The sequence below is a fragment of the Macaca nemestrina genome, chromosome 3 (genome assembly GCF_043159975.1).
Source record: "Macaca nemestrina isolate mMacNem1 chromosome 3, mMacNem.hap1, whole genome shotgun sequence".
NCBI lineage: Eukaryota > Metazoa > Chordata > Mammalia > Primates > Cercopithecidae > Macaca > Macaca nemestrina.
The window spans coordinates 1,849,963-1,872,575 of record NC_092127.1 but is presented as its reverse complement, the minus strand read 5'-3'; positions in this window follow the sequence as shown (position 1 = coordinate 1,872,575).

The following is a 22,613-nucleotide window of genomic DNA, read 5'->3' as shown; positions in this document are numbered from 1 at the left end:
AAACCACCACCTTTTGCCAGGGTTGGCCCAGTGGCCGGTCTTCTTAGTGTCCTGTTGCCTGTTTCTACTCAACACAGCAGACAGAGGAGACCCTGTTAGCAGGTAGGCCAGATCCTGTCAGCCTTTCTCTCCAAGCTGTCTAACAGCTTTGTGTCTCACTCATGGTGACTGTCAAACCTCACTGTGGCCTACTGGGCTCTACATGACTCCCGTCCCCCTTCACCTCTGACTCAGCCTCTACCTCTCTCTCTTCCTCACCTTGTTGTGCCCACATTGATCTTATTCCTCCTCAATATGCCAGACGTCTTTCAGGACTTCTCTCAAAAATCATCTTTCTTCCCTCACCCCCATCTAAAATTTCACCAGCATTGTTGACCATTTTATATCTCCCCTCCCTAATTAACTTTTCTTTCTTAGCATCCATCACAACCTAATATTATATATACCTGTTTATCCTGTTTATCAATTAAGATACATTGACATAGAGTAAAATTCTCCCTTTTTCGTATACAGTTTTGTGTGTTTTGACAGATGTATACAGAAGTTGAAATACCACCACAATAATGATGTGAAGCAGTCTCATCGTCGTAAGACACTGCCAGACTCTTTCTCAAAGTGGCTGTACCATTTTGCATTTTTATACAAAACATGTGAGTTCCAGGTGCTCATCACCAACAGCTGCAATTGGCATTGTGAGGGGTTTTTTTTGCCGTTCTAATTGGTATTTAGTAGTATCCCATGGCTTTAATTTGCATTTCTGTAATCATTAATGATACTGAGCATCATTTCACGAGCTTGTTTGCCACTTTGATGTTTTTCTTAATAAAGCATCTGTTTGAATATTGTGCCCATTGTCTTACTTAGGGTTTTCGTATTAAATTTGAGAGTTCTTTATATGTTCTGGATGTAAATTCTTTATCAGAGAAATGATTTGCAAATGTTGTTTTCCAGTCTAAAGGTTGTATTTTTACTTTTTTTTTTTTTTTTTTTTTGACAGAGTCTCCTCTGTTGCCCAGGCTGGAGTGCGGTGGCGCGATCTCGGCTCACTGCAAGCTCTGCCTCCGGGTTCACACCATTCTCCTGCCTCAGCCTCCCGAGTAGCTGGGACTGCAGGCGCCCACCACCATGCCCAGCTACTTTTTTGTATTGTTAGTAGAGACGGGGTTTCACCGTGTTAGCCAGGACGGTCTTGATCTCCTGACCTCATGATCCTCCCACCTCCTCTTGTGACCTCCCAAAGTGCTGGGATTACAGGCGTGGGCCACTGTGCCCAGCCTGTATTTTTACTCTTAATAGTAATTTTCAAAGAACAGAGATTCTTTCCTTTAATAAAGTTTATTTATCACCTTTTTCTTTTATGGATTTAGTCAAAGTTCAACCACAAATGTAAACACAGTAGAAAATCTATCTATCTATCTATCTATCTATCTATCTATCTATCTATCTATCTATCTATCTATCTATCTATCATCTATCTTTCTTTCTATCTAGATCATCTATTTGCGACAGCAAGAGAGAAAGAGATTTATTACAGGAAATTGGCTTACATAACTGTGGAGGCCGGCTAAGCTAGCTCAATATATGTAGGGCAGACAGTCATGAAGATGAAGCCCCTCATCAGGTTGAACCGTGGGCACAGGGGGCAGCATTTTTACCGAATTTCTTCTCTCTGATTGTTTATTCCTAGTATATAGAAATCTGATTGATGTTTGTACATTGACCTTGTGTTCTGCAATCTTACTGAAGTCACTTCTTTTGTTCTAGCAGCTTTTTTTGCAATTTCGCTGGGATTTTACACGAAGACAATTATGCTGCCTACACATTGTAACATGTTTATTTCTTTCCAATCTGCATGCCTTCTGTTTCTTTGTACTCACTTATTGCGCGAGCTAGGACCTCCAATGTCACGTTAGTTTGGAGGGGCCTCGTGTTGTCATTTATCTTATGTATTGACTTCCCCCGTTCCTCACCAGTGTTAGCACCACAGGGTGGGATGTGGAGGTGGAAGTGGGGCTGTTTCTTTTTAGGATTCTTGGCTCTTTCTCCAATGCCAGTAACAATGCTCTAGTAAGCAGTCAATAAATATCTGATCTTTATTGTGCTGTTTAGTTTGTTTTCTTTCTCTTGAGGGAGTTTTAGTTCTTGTCGTCTTGGCATTTGGGCCTGGGAACACATATTTGCACGGTGATACCACGTCCTAAAGACTAGACCTCGCTTAGGTGGGTTTAGGAAAGAGGGAGGGCGAGGCCCAGCGTGGAGAGTCCAGGCCCCTGGAACTGTGGTAGGAAAGAGGGTGGGCGAGGCCCAGCGTGGAGAGTCTAGGCCCCTGGAACTGTGGTGGACCATTGTCATCTGCTGCCACTGCATCCAGCACACCAAGGCCCTTGGGAAGAAGTGGTGCTGGAGGAGGCCCTGCCTCAGGGGAAATGCACCAGTCTGGGGGTTCAGAGGAAGAGGATGGAAGGGAAAGGTCTAAGAGCAGGTGGCCATTCTCGCTGATTTTCGCCCCAGCAAGGATTTCCTGAACCTTCACGTTACCCCAAGGAAACCTGCATAGGCGGTGTGGGCTGTCCCTGGCATTTTTGCAGCGTAGGGTCATGCGGGAATCATTGGAAAGCATTTTCTTGTACCTTTTGACTGCTCCATCCGGCAACTATGCCCAGGCTACCACCTTCAGCCTTCCACCCACCTCCTCCCTCCTCCCTGCCGCAGCTTTTACTTTCCTCAGGTATTCTCTCTCTTTTTCCTTTTCTTTCTTAATAACTTTTTTTTTTTTTTTTTTTGAGATGAAGTCTCGCTGTGTCACTCAGGCTGGAGTGCAGTGGCATGATCTCGGCTCACTGCAACCTCCACCTCCCCAGTTCAAGGGATTCTCCCGCCTCAGCCTCCCGAGCAGGTGGGATTACAGGTGTGCACCACCCCACCCGGTTAATTTTTGCATTTTTAGTAGAGACGGGGTTTCACCATGTTGGTCAGGCTGGTCTTGAACTTCTGACCTCGTGATCCGCCCTGCCTCGACCTCCCAAAGTGCTGGGATTACAGGCGTGAGCCACTGCGCCCCGCCTTAAATAACACTTTTAATTGCAGGAAGTTCCAAATCGATGTGCAGAGAATATTCTCATGCCCCCATATCCCCTTCCACCCAGTTAAACGCTATTTGCTCGTGGCCAACACTGCCAGGCTCCTGACTGATGCCGACAGCCACCTCCGGGCATCACATCGGTAGTGAATGTGTATCGCGTCAATTTAGCAAAGCCGCTATTGCACTTCCTAGAATTTCTTCTGCTGCACAGTTCCAGGTAGCCTGGCCCACGGGAGAGAGCGGCGTGAGGTCCGGAAGGCCGCAGCGCGCTGCTCCAGGTTTGTTTGATGCGAGGAGGGTCGTTACTTGTCTTGTCACAGGCAGAGCGGGCCTTGCAGCCGCCCGTGCTCTGCGAGATCCTCCTTCAGCTTCTCTGACTTCTGGTCCAGGCCAGGGTCTAGCTCCATGTGAAATGGCATCTTCCCCTGAAGGCACCTGCGCATTGAGGGCGAAGCTTGAATGTGGGGAGAGATGAACGCAGCTGACAGCTTGTCCTTGTGTGGGCTCTGGCCCATCCTCCCGAGTTCCAGTGTCGCCCGTCTTCACCCGCTGTACAGCATCTTCCCCGGCCATTTACCTGCCTGAACACTCAGTCTCCAGCACCAGCACCAGCAGCAGCAGCCTCAGGTAAACGGTGTGACCATCTCCCCTAAGAGCAGAAGGTGGAATCTCCAGAGTAACCCTTACTGTTCAGCTCTCCTAGGGGTTCTGTTTCTCTAACTGAACCCTTACCGGAAAAATATCACTACATCCATAAATATCAATATGCATCTCCGAAAAATCCAGACTCATTTAAGTACCGAAACCTGCATGTCCTTTTCTAAAACACACACAAAATTAAAAATGACTTCTCTCAGTCTCTTCCACCCTCCCACACACACTTTGAGAATCTATTTCCCCAGAACTGATCTTTGGGGGAGAAACTCATGTAGCTCCCATCTTCCTGGCCCACGGAAATATACCATCTGATGAAATTCTATTAGCATATTACTGTTTTAAATACTGGTATCTTCGATAGAGGGCAGATTTCTTGTAAAAAGATAAGCTATTATAAATTATTTGTGAAAAGCATTGGCTTGTCTAGAATATCTTTTGATTGTCTGTTTTATAGTCACTTTTAAATGTATTTCTTTCTTTCTTTTTTTTTTTTTTTTTTGAGACAAAGTCTTGTTCTCTCGCCCAGGCTGGAATGCAGTGGCACGATCTGGGCTCACAGCGACCTCTGCCTCCTGGGTTCAAGCGATTCTCCTGCCTCAGCTTCCTGAGTAGATGAGATTACAGGCGCCCACCACCACATCTGGCTAATTTTTATTTTTACTTTTATTAGAGACGGCGTTTCACCATGTTGACCAAGCTGGTCTTGAACTCCTGACCTCAGGTGATCCACCCACTTCAGCCTCCCAAAGTGCTGGGATTACTGGCGTGAGCCACCATGCCCGGCCCCCGGCCCTCCCTTCTTTTTTTTTTTGAGGCAGAGTTTTGCTCAAACTGTCGCCCAGGCTGGAGTGTGGCGGCACGATCTCGGCTCACTGTAACCACCGTCTCTCAGGTTCAAGTGATTCTCGTGCCTCAGCCTCCCTAGTATCTGGGATTATAGATGCCTACTACCACGCCCAGCTAATTCCTGTATTTTTAGTAGAGATGAGTTTACCATGGTGGCCAGGCTGGTGTCAAACTCCTGACCTCAAGTGATCTCCCTGCCTCAGCCTCCCAAAGTGCTGGGATTACAGGCATGAGCCACCTTGCCCGGCCTAAATGTACTTATTTCTTAATGATATTAGAAAGTTCGTATATTAATGTGTTGGCACAGAGTATGCACCTATGCTAGTATAGGGACAATTATTGTGATGGATATAATAAAAGCCCTATTATTATTAGGGAATCTAATCTATTGGTATTGGTGAAATTTCTTGATAAAATATCCTGGATTTTACTCCACCACCCATTAATATTTGACTGAATTTATGAGCCACTAGAAAAGTAGGTAGATTATATCTGAACCTGTGGACATAATGATTGTGAATCTGTTTAGCGTTGGAAGTGACTTTTGAGCAAGTCAGATTATAATTGCTAACTTGGGAATCAATTGATCATTGTTCAGGGAGGTTAGGGTAAGAGGTCTTTCCATAATCAGAAACGGAAGTAGTCATTCTCCCAGCACTTGTTTATTTTTGTCAGTACTAGTAACACCAAATGATGCTTTATAGCAAAAATAAGTAAATGAAAGAGAAAATACATCCTTTTTGGAATTTGAAGAGAGTTTTAAAGTTAGTGTCCGTGGTTGAAACAGCAATCACAAAGGAACCGAGGATGAAATTAAGGAGCAGGTCAGGGATGACATTAAGGTTTTGGTAATAACTGAAAATTAGAATCTTTTCCCTACAAGAAACATTCCCACACACAAGCAGAAAGACTGCTACACAATACCCATTCGTTGTTTTACATACACACATCTGCTAACATATTGTATTTGGCTGCCAGTTACCAGGAATAGCTTTTTGTTTGTTTTATAACCAAAATGTGATGATTACTGTAAATTAAGGCAGGAGAGATGCTTGTTGATTTAGGTTTTGTGACGAAGAAGTCGGTACTAGCAGTTAAGGCCCAGACTCCTAACTTATATTGATAATTTTTACCTTTTCTATGTGTGGTGAGGAGATTCGTCCACAGTCTTAGAATGCAGCATAGGATTACAATGCCAATGTGCTGACTATAATGAATACTCATTTATTTTTCACCAGAAGAAGGGAAAACAACCTTTCTGAGAAATATTTGCTGGAAGCCTAGAAATTAAAATCTTCTGGGACAAAGTAAGATAATTATTTTCCTCCAATATGCAGACTTCATTATATTTCTAGCCTTATTTAAATGTATGAAAAATCAGTCATATTACCAATGATTATTTCAAATTGTTTCATTTTTCAGTTAAACTGATTATGTGCAATAATTTTTAGAAGAGTGGCACCATTACCACAGTTAAAATTCATACACTCTTCCTGTTTACCTGAACATTTCTAAGCATATATTTTAAAAAATAAAACTATTCAAATTTTTGCTACAAAGATTTTTTTCTAATTGATTGTCTTGTTTCTGTATTGTAAAAGCATTTTGAAAAACATATTTTAGACTTTAGGTAAGTTTAGCTGTATATTCTGTTATTTACTTATTGGCAAGATGTTTAAAAAGTTGGTATTTCAGTTTTATTGAAAGATAGTATGTGTTTTTTTTTTTTTGAGACAGAGTTTTGCTCTGTCGCCCAGGTTGGAGTGCAGTGGCGCGATCTCGGTTCATGGCAAGTTCCGCCTCCCAGGTTCACGCCATTCTCCTGCCTCAGTGTCCTGAGTAGCTGGGACTAAAGGCGTGCACCACCACATCCAGCTAATTTTTGTATTTTTTGTAGAGACGTGGTTTCACCATATTGGTCAGGCTGGTCTCGAACTCCTGATCTCGTGATCCACCTGCCTCTGCCTCCCGAAATGCTGGGATTACAGGCGTGAGCCACTGCACCTAGCCCACATGTGTTCTTTAATAAGCGAATAAAGCAAACACAATATGATTTTTAGAAAGACATATTTGTTTAGTTTGTAAATTAACTTACATGAAAGCATTGCTTAAAATGTCCTAATGGTAATGTAAAAACTTCAAACCTATGTAGTTATTACATTTTTCCATAAATATTTAAATTATATTAATGTATAATATCCAATGCCCAATCTGAGAACATTTATATGCAATTGAATACAAGCATTGAAAACGCTTTTGCAATAAAGTTAAAAAAAAAAAGTTTTGCACATTTTCCAAGGCTAAAGAACACTTGCATAGAACTGGGGAAGACAATGTTTAGAGGTGCAGGGGAATAAATGTAAAACTGAGTTGTAGTTGTCTTATGTTTTCCATCCTTCCTCACTCAAGACTGGGGGAATTGCAGCCACTTGACTGAGATTTATTTGCAACACACTATTGCAAGGGAAATGGAGAGTTTAGTTGGACTGACCTTTCAGTTTCACAGTTTAATCTACTGTTGCTCACGTGGTATGTCTCCAGTTCATGATGTCCTGTTCTTCCAGGTCCTAAAGTAGGATCCCCAGAGAAAAGCAAAGTCAGGCCAGGCGCGGTGGCTCACGCCTGTAATCCCAGCACTTTGGGAGGCCGAGGCGGGTTAATCACGAGATCAGGGGTTCGAGACAAGCCTGACTAACACGGTGAAATGACGTCTCTACTAAAAAACGCAAAAATTAGCCAGGCATGGTGGTGTGCGCCTGTAATCCCAGCTGTTTGGGAGGCTGAGGCAGGAGAATTGCTGTAACCCGGGAGGCAGAAGTTGCAGTAGCCGAGATCGCGCCACTGCACTCCAGCCTGGGTGACAGAGCAAGACTCCATCTCAAAAAAAAAAAAAAAAAAAGCAAAGTCAAAGAAGATAGATACCTGTGCCCGTATTTGCACTTGGGTTAAATTCCTCCTGGGACAAAGAGAGATCGATCAATCTTCAACAGTATGGAGTCGTGTGTTAACATTATAGGGTGGCAATCATATTTATGCTACAGTCCAAAAGCTAATAGCCACCTAGAATTCTATTCACTTTAAGGGAAAACTTAGTCCCGTAATACAATATGATGTAATCTAGCACAGAATAGCATAGCATAACACAATGTATCAATCTATGATCCAAGTAATAGCCAACAAAACCAAAGAGTTTACAATCTGCTAAAGGATTTAGGGAATATATATACACATATATATTTTATATATATAAAATACACATATATAATACATATATACATATGTTACATTTTTCTTACAAACATAAAATAATTCAACATTTCTAACATTTTCAAATAGCCAATATCCCCTTCTAGTGAATAACAGCTATTTCAAATATTATACTTATTGCAAAGTATAATTTTGTATTACCTAATGTCATAAAATACAGAAACATTTGACTAAGCCTGTCAGCCAACTAAAAAAAATAAATCTAGTGTTTTCATTATGTACAATGGAGTTTAAAATTAAATATATAATGAGAATAAAAATCTAACTTCACAGTTTGCTGAACTTTTAACCAACTCTTTTTGGGTAATTTGGATATAGACTAGCTCCTCATTATTAAATTCATTCAAAATAAAAATTAATTAAAAGTTATAAGATTTATTTATTCATTTAACTGGTATACGTGTATGCCCATAATTGCCAAGCAGTTGACTAGGTGCTGGGTATTACGCGATGGTCAATAAAGAGGCAAAGTTGTAATTTCCTCTGTGGAAATCAGTCTAATGTGGTGTATTTACCTACCATAATTAACTAGTGGAGTGTATACATCTGTTTTGTTTTCCTTGTTTTTATATAGAACAAAAGGAAAAATACATCATCATGGTAAAGAGCAAGTCTTTCTTCTCTCTTTCCCCATCTTTAGAGGATTCCAGAAAAGTGGTGAGGAATTAATTGAGGGAAACACAGCATCATCGCAGGAAACAGGTGAATATAGCCCATCCTGTGTGGGAAGGAAACATGATAGCCATCGTATGGGTGGCAGAACCTACAAGGGATATTTCCCTGTTGATTTACTTACTACAGGCAAGAATCCAAAATGCAGAAATGGAAAATTTTACTGGGCATTGATGACTCAGAAGAGTTCATTGTAGTTAACAGAAGTAAAGCCAGAAATAATCGTAGATCATCTATTGAATAGATGGGAAAACTTGAAATAAAAATCATAACACTAGAAACCCTTTACTCAACCTCCAGCAATCTGATTTATTGAATCAAAGCTTTCATTTGCTCGAGATATGAAACATACTGATCTCAACACACTGACCAGGGTCTACACAGTCTTTGACACCTGTGGCTCCTAGAACACGTCCTCTCTAAGACTCCCATATCCTTCTATTCCTGCCTGGTGACAATGCTTAGTAAGAATGGTTGTTCCCAAACTGATTTACATTGGTTATATCTCATAATTACAAAATGTTATTAAATATTATGCAAGTAGGCCGGGCGTGGTGGCTCACGCCTGTAATCCCAGCACTTTGGGAGGTCAAGGTGGGTGGATCACTTGAGGTCAGGAGTTTGAGACCAGCCTGACCAACATGGCAAAACCCCGTCTCCACTAAAAATACAGAAATTAGCCAGATGTCGTGGTGGGCACCTGTAATCCCAACTGCTTAGTAGGCTGAGGCAGGAGAATCACTTGAACCCAGGAGGCGGAGTTTATAGTGAGCCGAGATTGTGCTACTGCACTCCAGCCTGGGGGACAGAGTGAGACCCTGTCTCAAAAACATATATAAATAAACAAGTAATAAAATGAGTGTGAAAAAGAAAGTTGTTTCTATACCAGCTAAGTAAAATGCATTGGAAATATTTGATGAAGCACGTAGGTAAGAAAATCATGAGTCGTGTAGAAGGCACATGTTACGAAGGAGGGTCAAACCCCAGATGGGTTCTGCATTCACATTGCTTCTCAAGTGGCTCCTTTTCAAAGGAAGCTAAAGTTGAATTCATAGATCAAGAATGATGATTTTAGTTTAGGTCAGAAAAATAATACCTATTGCCAGTCAGAATCACATATGCAGAAGGCCTCAGCCCTGTGGCAAATGTTTGGCAAATGAATGCAAATTTATTTGTTTTGAGTTAAAATAACATGTTTAGGAAATGTAGATACATATTTTTAAAATAATCAATTCATTTAACCACAGATCTTGATAGTTTCAAATAAAACTATTTCTCATATTTACATAAATAATTGAGACAGTCTGAATTCTTATAACTTAAATGGTAAAGGAAGTAAATAGATTAGAAATGTGTGAACAAATGAATGGGTGTAATGAGTAAATGTTTCTATTCTAAATTTCAAACTTTGGCAGGGTATGGGGGTTCATGCCTGTAATCCCAGCACTTTGGGTAGCTGAGGTGGGCAGACCACCTGAGGTCGGGAGTTCGAGACCAACCTAGCCAACATGGTGAAACTCTGTCTCTACTAAAAATACACAAATTAGCTGGGTGTGGTGGCACACACCTGTAATCCCAGCTACTCAGGAGGCTGAGGAAGGAGAATTGCTTGAACCCAGGAGGTGGAGCTTGCAGTGAGCTGAGATCATGCCACTGCACTCCAGTCTGGGCGACAGAGTGAGACTCTGTCTCAAAAATAAATAAATAAATAAATAAAGTTAATTTCAAATACGAATTTTAAATTGTTATTTTCTATAGGGACAATATTAAAAAAATGCATTGCTTCTGGTATGGTTGATCGAAATTTGAATTTCAAAAAGAATTGTTTTTGAGACATTCTAAAAAAAAATAATTTTGCATTAGCTTTCTTAAAGAGGACCTCCAAAATTGTACAGCCTGGGCTGAAGTTCACTGTTGCAGTCATGACTTAATTACAACTTGATCTCCTGGACTCAAGTCATCCTCCCACCTCAGCCTTCTGAGTAGCTGGGACTATAGGCATGTGCCACCATACCTGTTTAGTCTTTTTATTTTTTGTAAAGATGACATCTCACTATGTTGTCCAGGCTGGTGTTGACCTCCTGGGCTCAAACAATCCTTCCACCTCGATCTCCTAAAATGCTGGAACAACAGGAGTGAACCATTGTGCCCAGCCTAGAAATAATTCTTTTAGTTTCTTAACTCTTTATTGGTAATGTGAAATTTTTAGGATTGTTGTCAAAGTTTGGGAAACCTCTATCAAGCTGCTTTTGCATAAGAAGTATAAGATTTGGCCGGAATATTTTCGCAGGGTTAGTGACAATTCTACACGTCTCGTCGTATGAGACAGGCGACGATGTGTGACCTGAAACGCTGGGGTCTGAAAAGCACGTGAGTGCTCCCGGAGTCGCGCAGCTACGCCTGCTGATTGTAGCATTGTCATAGTGCTTCACAGTTGCAAGAATTCAGGAAATTATGCTTCACCTGATTCCTTTACAAGAAGAAATCGTAAATGTTTTTATATTGATTATAGTTGGCTTTTTTTTTTTTCCCCCTGAGATAGTGTCTCTGTCTGTTGCCCAGGCCGGAGTGCAGTGGTGCAATCTCAGCTCACTGCAGCCTCCGCCTCCCGAGTTCCAGTGACTCTCCTGCCTCAGCCTCCCGCATAGCTGGGATTACAGGCATATGCCACCACACTCAGCTAATTTTTAAATTTTTAGTAGGGATGGGGTTTCACCATGTTGACCAGGCTAGTCTTGAACTCCTGAATCCAGGTGATCTGCCTGCCTCAGCCTCCCAAAGTGCTAGGATTACAGGCGTGAGCCACCACGCCAGGCCTATAGGTGACTTTTGGAAGTTGCTTATGCAATAGATGGTCCTGAAGCTTAAGTTTGATTAGATTCACAGCTGACCTGGCTGGAAGAACCAATCATTCAGATAGGTGAGGGAAGGAACTGGGTCCAGAGGAATAACAGCCAAAGAAACTTCATGTTTTCACAGTGAAATATTCACTCATGCTGTGGGCCCCAGTGTCTATATTCTGTGTTGCTGTTGATGGCCACTACTGCACTCCTTTCTACTGTGTGTTCTCAGGTGTCATTGTTTATTGATGTTTTCATTTTTATCATAACCATAAGACTACTTTAAGTTACACAGTGCTTTTGAATTTTGAGGAATGTACACACACACACACATGCACATGATCTCATTAGTTTTTGCTTTTTTGTTACATCCCCATCAGGCAAGTGGAGTAAGCAGGGTTGACTCACCCAGGGTCACCTGCTTTAACCAGAACATTGCAATACCACATATTCAGAGTTTGCTCCAGGCTGTACCAAGTTCTTTTCTGTATCGTATTTATGACATTATGATATTTGAACGCATTCATGAGTCTGCCGGCATTTTAGGTGAGTTAATGTGAACCCTGCCACAGACAACCTCTAGTCGTAGTGATCACACCGAATGCTTCTTTCTCAGTCTAGTATCTTAAAGGCCAGTGAAGGTCCTTCTGATGGGATGGCTCTCACCCTACCTGAGGGCCCAAGCTGCTTTTGTCTTGTGGTGCTGCCACCTGAAATGCAGTCCCCAGGAGAATGAGAAGGCATCCAGGAGAGGGCACACAGGCATCAACCCCGTGACACAGGTGGCCCGGGTCACATGCTACAGCAGTGGTCACATGGCCGTGCCTACATGCAGGGAAGCAGGGAAACATATTCCCTGGCTTGGCAACAACTTTCTGTGCAGGGAATAAGGATAAAAGGTAGTTTATTTCAAAAATCAGTTATTTCAGCCAAGTTTTTAAAAAGACAAGGCAAAAAGAAGAGACTAATCATACCTTGTTTCTTCTCGGCTCCCACACAGAAACCTTACTTTTAAGCTTAAACCATGAAGAAAGATGTTCAGGATATGAGACTAAAAAGACATTCAGAGGGTAGAGAACCCATATATAATTATTTTATATGTTCCATATCCATATCTTGTGTGAATGCATTTGTGTTTGGTAACCTGAAATATAATTTATTATAGATTTCTATTCTAACGTATATTCTAATTTAACCCCCACATATTTTTAGAAACATATTATCAAACATGTTGAATTCATTCAAGAGCATTTTTTGTTTTCTTATTTTTTCTTGTGTGTTTTCGTTTTGTTGCATGTCGTATTTCAGAATACCTTATGGGACACGCATCCCTTTCCAGCAAGCTGCAGTTTAGTGGGCAGATAAACCACATTCATAAATTCAAATGCAGTGGGAAATGCAAAATGCCTGAGAGATGCACGTAGAGTACGTGGGAAGTCTGGGCAGGAGGAGTGGGGAGGGGGGTAGAAAGTTGAAAAACTTTGGTGACAGCAACATATATTTGGTGTATATATATACACACACATACATATATGTATATATATATCTCCTCTAAAATGTATGTAGTGGATATATTTCTATTTCCTATATACATATAATAAGAAATAGAAAAATATGTTGATAAGCACAGAAATTATGTATTATGAAGAGTTTCAAAATAGTTTTTACTAGTTTCATAAATTACTATTGCCTTCTTACTAAGAATTTAAACTCCGTAGAAATATTTCAAACATTTAAAAATTCAAAATGATGGCAATTAGCCCGGCAGAAACAAATCTGTCCCTTGTCCCTTGAAAGTGTCATTAGAGCTCCTGTCTAATGAAGATTGTGGCATCAGTACAAATAGGAATACTTACAGGGGAACAGTTTGCTGCACGGTAATGTTCAATCAGAGAGACAAACTGCCAGGCCCGAGTTGTAGAATCAGGTGTGCTGCAACCCCACGGGGCACTGCTTAACAAGGTTGCTTTTTGTTTTTGTTTTTCCTCAGTGTGGTTAGCAAATTGATTGACTGGAGAAAAAGCACATTTAGAAGCCAGCTAATGTGCACGGCATGCAAAGCCGCGTGTTCTGCCCCTGCCTGTCTCTCCCCCGCTCCTGCTGCCCGGAACTCCCCGCGATCCCAGATCAGCCTGCGCTGCCTCCTCCTTCCCTGTCCCCGGGACGCCCGCCTCACCCTCTGCCTCCCGTGCACGGTGCACTCCCGCCAGGGCCGCTCACGCCCTGATTTCTGTCCCGGCTCTACTCCCCTCCCGCTCAGTCATTAAACAGGCGATGGCTGAGCACCGGCCAAGTGTGCAGGGCCCCGGGCTCCAGGCTTTGCAAAGCGGGCTGGCCCCGCTCCCGAGGCTGGTGCAGTGAGGGGCAGGACTCGGTGGCCCGCATCGCCACGACCAGCTCCTCCGCAGTAGGGCCCGTTCTCCGTTCTCCTCCGCAGTTAAGAAGCAGGGATGCCGCAGGCCCCACCTGCACATGCCACACACGGACGTGGCCTTCACGCAGCCCTGGCCCTTTCCATTTCCCAAGGACTTGCTTCTCGTTGGCTCAACCCCAGGGCCCTGGAGTCCTCTGTCCTCGCGCTGGCCCGTGGCCAGGCTGCTCCTTTCGCTCGCAGTGTGTCTTGTAGCTTGCTGCTCTGCTGTGACGGCCACCTTGCACCTGTCGGTGCCGTGCTGCCAGGCGCTCTCCCTGGGCCTGGGCCGTTGGTCTCTGCTTCACTTCACCTCGGGGTGGGCCCGGAAGGCTTCGTCTCACCTGAAGCTAGGCTGTTACTTTCAATGAAATCTTTAATGGAGTCCCTACTACAAGCTCGGAATCGCTCCATGTGTCAGAGATGCAGTGGTGAAAAAGAGAAATGAGTCTTATCATCCAGCCAGTGTGTGCACAGAAAGGATTTAAAGCCCGGCCCTGTTGTGCCTCGTTGCTCCAGGAGACATTTGCTGAGTCAAAAACAGAAATTGCCTGCATTGCACCTATCATAGGAATAAAAACATTTATTCTGTATTTACTATGAATCAGACTCTTTGTGAAGGTTATAATTTAATCTTCTAAAAGTCCCACAAGGTGGGTACTCATGCCATCCCATTTTACAGATGAGAGCACTCAGGTTCCGAGTGATTTAAGGCCACGTGGGGGGTAAAAAGGGCCAGATTCAGTGTTTTCTCTTAAGCAGTCTTCCTGGGTCCTTTCGCCAAGTCACTGGTTTCATGGAAGGAAGCACGGAGCTGTGAAACATCGAGACGTGGCCAGAACAATTTCCCTTGTGCTGGGAAGGGAAAGTAGGCTTGTAAGCAGGGAAGACCCACAAGCCACATTCTGGTGGTGCCTGCGAAGTAGACACGACCCCAGAAAGAGATAGTGGGCCCAGGACAACTCCAGGCTGTCAGCTTCTCACCACTGGCCAAAACTCTCATATCACAGGTGGCACACAAACAGCCATCAGACACAAGGGTCCTCCTCATGTTGAACCATGCAGTTGTCAGTGGTGAACTATGAGGCTAAATAATAATGGTCTTCTCTCATTTTTCTAGGTGGTCACAACTGGGTTCCAGTATGAGCCTTTGAGAAGAACAGAGCCCTATAATTATGTCCACAACTAGCGGGTTTTGGTCTCACTAACTAAGAATGAAGCCACAAACCCTCAGGATGAGTGTTACAGTTCTTTAAAATGGAGTGTCTGGAGTTTGTTCCTTTTGATGTTCGGACCTGCTCCAAGTTTCATTCTTCTGCTGGGTTCACAGTCTCAGTGGCCTCAGAACTGAAACTGCAAACCCTTGCAGTAAGCTACAGCTCATAAAGAACGCATGGACCCAAAAAGTGACCAACAGCAAGACTTATAGCAAAGAGCAAAAGAGCCAACCTCCCACAGCCCAGAACTGGACTGCAGAACGGTAACCCCTGCTTGCTGGGCTGCCTGCTTTTATTCCCTTATCTGGCCCCACCCACATCCTGCTGATTGGTCCATTTTACAGAATGCTGACTGGTCTACTTCACAGAGAGCTCATTGGTCCATTTTGACAGAGTGCTGATTGGTGGATTTACAATCCCTGAGCTAGACACAGAGTGCTGATTGGTGCCTTTACAATCCTTTAGCTAGACACAGAGTGCTAGACAGAAAAGTTCTCCAAGTCCCCATTAGGTTAGCTAGATACAGAGTACTGATTGGTGTATTTACAAACTTTGAGCTAGACACAGAGTACTGATTGGTGTATTTACAAACCCTGAGCTAGACACAGAGTGCTGATTGGTGCATTTACAATCCTTTAGCTAGACACAGAGTGCTAGACAGAAAAGTTCTCCAACTCCCCATTAGGGTAGCTAGGTACAGAGTACTGATTGGTGTATTTACAAACCCTGAGCTAGATACAGAGTACTGATTGGTGTATTTACAAACCTTGAGCTAGACACAGAGTGCTGATTGGTGCATTTACAATCCTTTAGCTAGACACAGAGCACTAGACAGAAAAGTTCTCCAAGTCCCCACTAGATTCAGGAGCCCAGTTGGCTTCACCTAGTGGATCCCACACTGGGGCTGCAGGTGGAGCTGGCCGCTAGTCATGTGCCATTGGCCCTCAGTCCTCAGCCCTTGGGTGGTCGATGGGACCGGGTGCTAAAGCACAGGGGGCAGCGCTTGCTGGGGAGTCTTGGGCCGTGGGGGAGCCCATGGTGAAGGGGGTGGAGGAGGCTGGGGCATGAGCACTGCCCCATGGGGAGGCAGCTGAGGCCTGATGAGAATTTGAGTGCAGCACCTGCGGGTCAGCACTGTTGGGGGACTCAGCACACCCTCCGCAGCTGCTGGCCTGGGTGCTAAGGCCCTCACTGCCCCAGACCGGTGGCTCCGAGTGTGGGGGCCCACGTCCACCCTGAACTCTCACTGGCCTGCAAGCTCCGGGCTGGCTCCTGCCCGTGCCTATCCCTGCACACCTCCCCACAAGCAGAGGGAGCCGGCTCCGGCTTTGGCCAGGCCAGAGAGGGGCTCCCACAGTGCAGCAGAGGGCTGAAGGACTCCTCAAGCGCGGCCAGAGTGGGTGCGGAGGTCGAGGAGGCTCCGAGAGTGAGCGAAGGCTGCCAGCATACTGTCACCTCTCATGTTTGTACTTAAATGTCCTGACATTCCCAGAGAATGGAGGCTCAGAATGATGATTGCTTTCTTTAAAGGGATAAAGAAACGGTCATGTGTTGCACACTGTATTTATGGTTTGATTCATAGCTACAACACGACAAATGTCAATGAATACAGACCCTGTGTCAAGGGGTGTGCTATTTCCTCGATGCACTGGGGTGAATAAAAAAGCCTGACTTGGGCCGGGCGTGGTGGCTCATGCCTGTAATCCCATCACTTTGGAAGGCCGAGGCGGGCAGATCATGAGGTCAGGAGTTTGAGACCATCCTGGCCAACGTGGTGAAACCCCATGTCTACTAAAAATACAAAAATCAGCTGGGTGTGGTGGCACACACCTGTAATCCCAGCTACTTGGGAGGCTGAGACAAGAGAATCGCTTGAGCCTGGGAGGCTGAGGTGGCAGTGAGCTGAGATGGTGCCACTGCACTCCAGTCTGGCAACAGAGTGAGACTCTGTCTCAAAAAATAAAATAAAATAAAATAAAAAAGCCTGACTTGGCTGGGTGCAGTGGCCCACGCCTGTATTCCCAGCACTTTGGGAGGCTGAGGTGGGTGGATCACCTGAGGTCAGGAGTTCCAGACCAGCTGACCAACATGGTGAAACCCTGTCTCTACTAAAAATAAAAATAAAAATTAGCTGGACATGGTAGCACATGCCCATAATCCCAGCCACTTTGGGGGCTGAGGCAGGAGAATCACCTGAACCTGGGAGGTGGAGGTTGCAGTGAGCCGAGATCACTCTACTGCACTCTAGCTTGGGCAACAAGAGTGAAACTGTGTCTCAAAAAACAAAACAAAACAAAACAAAACAGACAAAAAAACCGTAAGTCCACAGTTGAATGGGCAAAGCCAATATTAAGTAACTACAAAATTTTAAAACTACAAATTGTGCATTATAAGAAAGTAGGATGCTCTGAGAGGAGATAATGGGGAGGATCCACCAGGACTGGGGTCACGGAAAGTCCCGTCTGAAAACTTCATACAGAAAGTGGAGATGAGGCGCTTAGGAACATAGGGTGGAGAGGAGAGATTCTGAGCACAGAGAACAGACAGCACAAACAAAGAGTAGAAAATAGTCACAGAATTGAAAAGACACCTGGGTGCCTGAGCATAGTAAGAGAAGGGCACATGAGATTCAGCTGAAGATGTAAGTCAGTGGTGTCCGGCCCGCATCAGTCCTGTCCAACCCGTGACCTGTGGGCCACTTGCCACTCAAGATGGCTTTGAATGCAGCCCGACACAAATTCATAAGCTTTCTGAAAACATTATGAGATTTCTTTGTGATCTGTCTTTCTTTAGCTCATCAGCTATCGTTAGTGTTAATGTATTTTATGTGTGGCCCAAGGCAATTCCTTTTCTTCCATTGTGGCCCAGGGAAGCCAAAAGATTGGACACCTCTCGTGTCAGTAGTAGCCAGAAACTGAAGAACCTCATGTGTCGTATCAAGGGCTTGTAGTTTAATCTTACCTGAAATTGGAAAACATTGAGGGCTTTACAGAGTAGAGAAAACAATTAGATGTGCTTTATACAAGATCATTTGAATGGAGAGAGGAAATGGCGAGATCAATTGAGAAGCTATTGTTATAGGCGAGGAAAAAGATGGAGGTGGCTTACAGTGGAGACGAGCAATGCAAAAAGAACAGGATGCACCAGCAATGGATTTTGGAAGCATAACTGATAGGACTGGGGGAAGTGTGGTGTGTAGGAGGCCATGGAGAGGGTGATGTCGGGCAGATCCCTAGCGTGCTGGAGTTGATGTCTACTGAGATGGAGTAGAAACAGATTTAGGATAAAGATTAAGAATTCAGATGTGTGACTGGAAGTATTGTCTCAAGCCTGTAATCCCAGCACTTTGGGAGGCTGAGGCAGGTGGATTACCTGAGGTCAGGAGTTCAAGAACAGCCTGGCTAACATAGTGAAACCCTGTCTCCACTAAAAATGCAAAAATTAGGTGGATATGGTGGTGTGCACCTGTAATCTCAGCTACTCGAGAGGGTGAGGCAGGAGAATTGCTCAAAGCTGGGAGGCAGAGGTTGCAGTGAGCCAAGATCATGCCACTGTACTCCAGCCTGGGTGACAGAGCAAGACTCTGTCTCAAAAAAAAAAAAAAAAAAAAAAAAAAAATTAAGCTGTGTGAGCTCCAAGAAGACATTTAATCATACTGAATATCTGGATACTTATTTATCAATTTAAAACCCACACTTAATTTATAGATAGATAGATAGATAGATAGCTCTAAATAGATCTTACATATATATAGAGAGATCTTTTATAGTAGATCCTATATATATTTTATAATGGATATTTTATATGTATAGATATAGATCATGTATATCTTTTGCTGTTTGTCTAAAGCAGGAGAGATCTGAAGACTAAGCTCATATGTGCTGATTTTATCTTGAGGTATTGACATAAGCAACTGGAATGAATGCAAATAAAGTCCACGATGCTTCTGGAATGTTCTCTAAAGGCAGATCTATATCTGCAGAATAATATGTTTATGTTAGTCAGCAGAGCTTTAATTATTTAATTGTCTTACCACACTAGCCCAAGAAAGATTTTAAGCCTAAGCCTTTAAAATAAAAATAATTTACAGATGTTATAGAGAAGGAAGTAAAGTTATCCACTGTTGATCACGTGTCCTTGATCTGCCTTACCCTCATGATCATAAAATAGAAAGTACATAAATTAAGGTTTTCAAATAAATATTCACGGCATAGTGCTGTCTAAGCAAATTTCTCTGAGTGGAAAAGTTGCACTCTGGCTTCCTCTAAAGTACTGAGAGGCTATGGTCAGGAGCTGGAGGGAGGCGGTCCTCTTGTTGGCGATCAGTGATTTTTTTAATGCTACAGACTTGGGCACCATTTTCATTTTGGTTGTAAGGATTTTCATTTTTCCTCTGTGTTTCACATGTTTTCTCTCTTGTTTCTATACCCTAGATACTAGACTGAAAGCTGTGAGCGAATGAGAACCCCAAAATTCTGCCTTTCACTGTCACACACCATTTCTGTAGCCTAATCAGAACGTGGCGTCTTTTTCCTGAGGCAGTGCCATATTTTTCTCTCATCATGACACTTAATTTAAAGGTGGCAGACTGGAAGATGCAGTGTCCTGTGACAAATTTGTAAGCCGTGAATTGATCCCTGCTCCACGCGCAGTAATATCCAAGCATGGTCTCTGGCAACTTACCATAAATCATCGTTTACTTCTTTGCTCTTAGACTTTCTGAGAGCTGAATGGCAATGCGGAGACGGATGGGGGTCAGCTCCTCACTGTCATCCATAGCTGCTGGTAATTTATGGGCAATATCTAACACCTGTGAGTTATGGTGTCTTTTGTTTGCTTGAGTTGTCCTTTGCTGAGGACTGCAATGCCTACATCATAATGTTTGAGTGTTTACTATCATGTACTGCAAAAAAACACCTAAGTCATAGAAGCATGACATTATACCCATGAGCTTTAAGATTTATCCAATCAAAGTGCCATTTCTCTTTTGGCTTGATGCCCTGCATCTGATGTACAAGAATGCTGGAGGAATATGAATACCAGTAAGCCAGATAGAGCTATAGCAAGTTCATTTCATGGTCATTAAGAGAGCTGAGAGGGACTTCATGATAGTAGGTCTTCAATAGATGAAATGATTCTGCCTGTTCCCCGGCTGTCCACAAACAACCGCAGGAGGTATTGTGCCCATGTTGTTATGAAAATGCACTTTATAAAAAGTAAACGTAAGCACCATATTAAGAGGAATGGAAGAAATAAGTACCTTGCTGTTTGGAAAATCTCAAGTGCGAGTTTATTCCTATTAGATCCTTTTAATTTGTGGAAGAAAGTACAGTCTTAATTGCATGAACATTATTATCATTAATTAGTGTTAATCAACCAGATATACTCTCCCAAGTTTTCAAGTATTTTCCACACTCTTTATAATCATTGATGTTTATCACTGGCCTGAGAACTGAAACACAAACCTGCAACATCAATTAAGAGATGATGGATTATGGCCGGGCGCGGCAGCTCACGCCTGTAATCCCAGCACTTTGGGAGGCCGAGGTGGCATATCATGAAGTCAAGAGATGGAGACCATCCTGGCTAACAAGGTGAAACCCCATCTCTACTAAAAATACAAAAATTAGCTGGGCGTGGTGGCGGGCGCCTGTAGTCCCAGCTACTTGGGAGGCTGAGGCAGGAGAATCACTTGAACCCAGGAAGTGGAGGTTGCAGTGAGCCGAGATTGCGCCACTGCACTGCAGCCTGGGCGACAGAGTGAGACTCCACCTCAAAAAAAAAAAAAAAAAAAAGGAAAAGAAACAAAGAGATGATGGATGATACAGTAGTAGAAGGATCAGTTATTATGAGTGTCAAACACGGAGGAGCTGTGATGTGCCATAAGAAAATGCTAGCATTTATTTAACACCGGTCTAATGATCCCCACCTGGCAAACATAGGCATGTCTTCATTTTCACTTTTAATTTACCTGGCACATACATTCACTTGTCATATTGTGAGACAATTATAGGTTTATACATCTGTATTTCTGTTGATACAAGTTCTGAAATAATTAAGAACATTTGAGATGGGGTGGTGATTTTTAAAAAAATTAGCATTCTAAACTAATTCTAGACTAGTTCTCATATATTAGGCATTCACCTTTTAAACAAATAAATGAACAGATAAATAAATGGAAATGGAAAAAAGAAATAGGGTAACAGAAATACATAGTTCAGAGGCCAAGGGGTAGGTCTATGAATATAAAATCAGTGTTTTCCCAGTTTTCTATAATTTAATAAATTTGAAATAGAAACCTCATAGGGTGTTACATGAACTTTTAAAATTAAATATACAGTCTCTGATTTACAATGGTTCGATTGAGGATTTTTCAACTTTGCAATGGCGCTTAAATGATAGACATTGAGTAGAAAGCATACTACGACCATTCTGTTTTTCACTTCAGTAGAGTCATTAATAAATTACATGAGATATTTGGCCCTTTGTTTACTACAAAATAGGCTTTGTGTCAGATGATTTTGCCCCACTGTAGGCCAATATAAATGCTCTGAGCACATCTGAGGCTTGCTAGGCATGGCTGTGATGTTCTGTGTGGTAGGTGTATTAAATGCACTTTCCACTTAGGTTATTTTCAACTTAGGATGGGTTTAATGGGGAGTAGGGGGTGCACACAACTCCGTCGCAAGTTGAGGAGAATCTGTGTTCTGTTTTCAAAATCCGTATGTTAAAAATGATTGATGTCAACTAGGTTTCCAAAACATATTCTAAAATAGGCAAATCTGCCGAAGTGTGGAAAGGGCATTCCACGGTTTTATTGCACATTCCCTTGGAAACCTTTGTCTGAAATTTTCCAAGTAATCCAAATATCCAAAATAAGGTATTATAAGTTCTCTGGAGAGGGATTTATTTTTAGGAAAAGGCTGTCGTTGCTTGTGGAATCCGTATTCATAAGTGGTTTTTGTATTTGGTATTAATTCCTCTATACTATAAGACCCAGAAAGACATGTTCTCTAAGTACACTAACTCTGATATGGTTTCTTTCAACAGTTTGTTCTCAATAATTACAACAGCAACAAGAACAACAGAAAAATCGGATGTGAATAGACTCTGTGTCTTCTAGTCTTTATCACAATAGCCTGGTATTTTAATCTCGTTACATACTTTATTATTCCAGAGTATACAAAGAGAAACAGTGGTGGTGTGTAGGCGGGATAGACTAGGCTGGTATAAACTCTTTTTGTGTAAATACATGCATTGACGTGCAGGCATTGTGATGCTTCCTCAGTCAATTCAATTAAAGTCATAAAAACTTTACAAAGCTGACCACACCTGTCAAAAAAATGCCAACACTCATCAGCCTTCTATTTCTTCTTCCTTTTTTTTTTTTTTTCCTAGCCTAATTCAGGCTACTCCTCATTTTAGGAATTTCTAGATCCCAAGACCTAAACTTAATGATTTCACTGAACTTTGCCTATTACAGTACATTTTCCTTCTTTTTGTCAGAAGGGCATATAATTATGAGAAATGTGATTTAGAATAAGGGAGAGCAGTGGTTTTTAATTAAAAAAAACATGATAGATTCTACAAAATAGAGCACCATTTCAGGGAGCTTGAAGTTA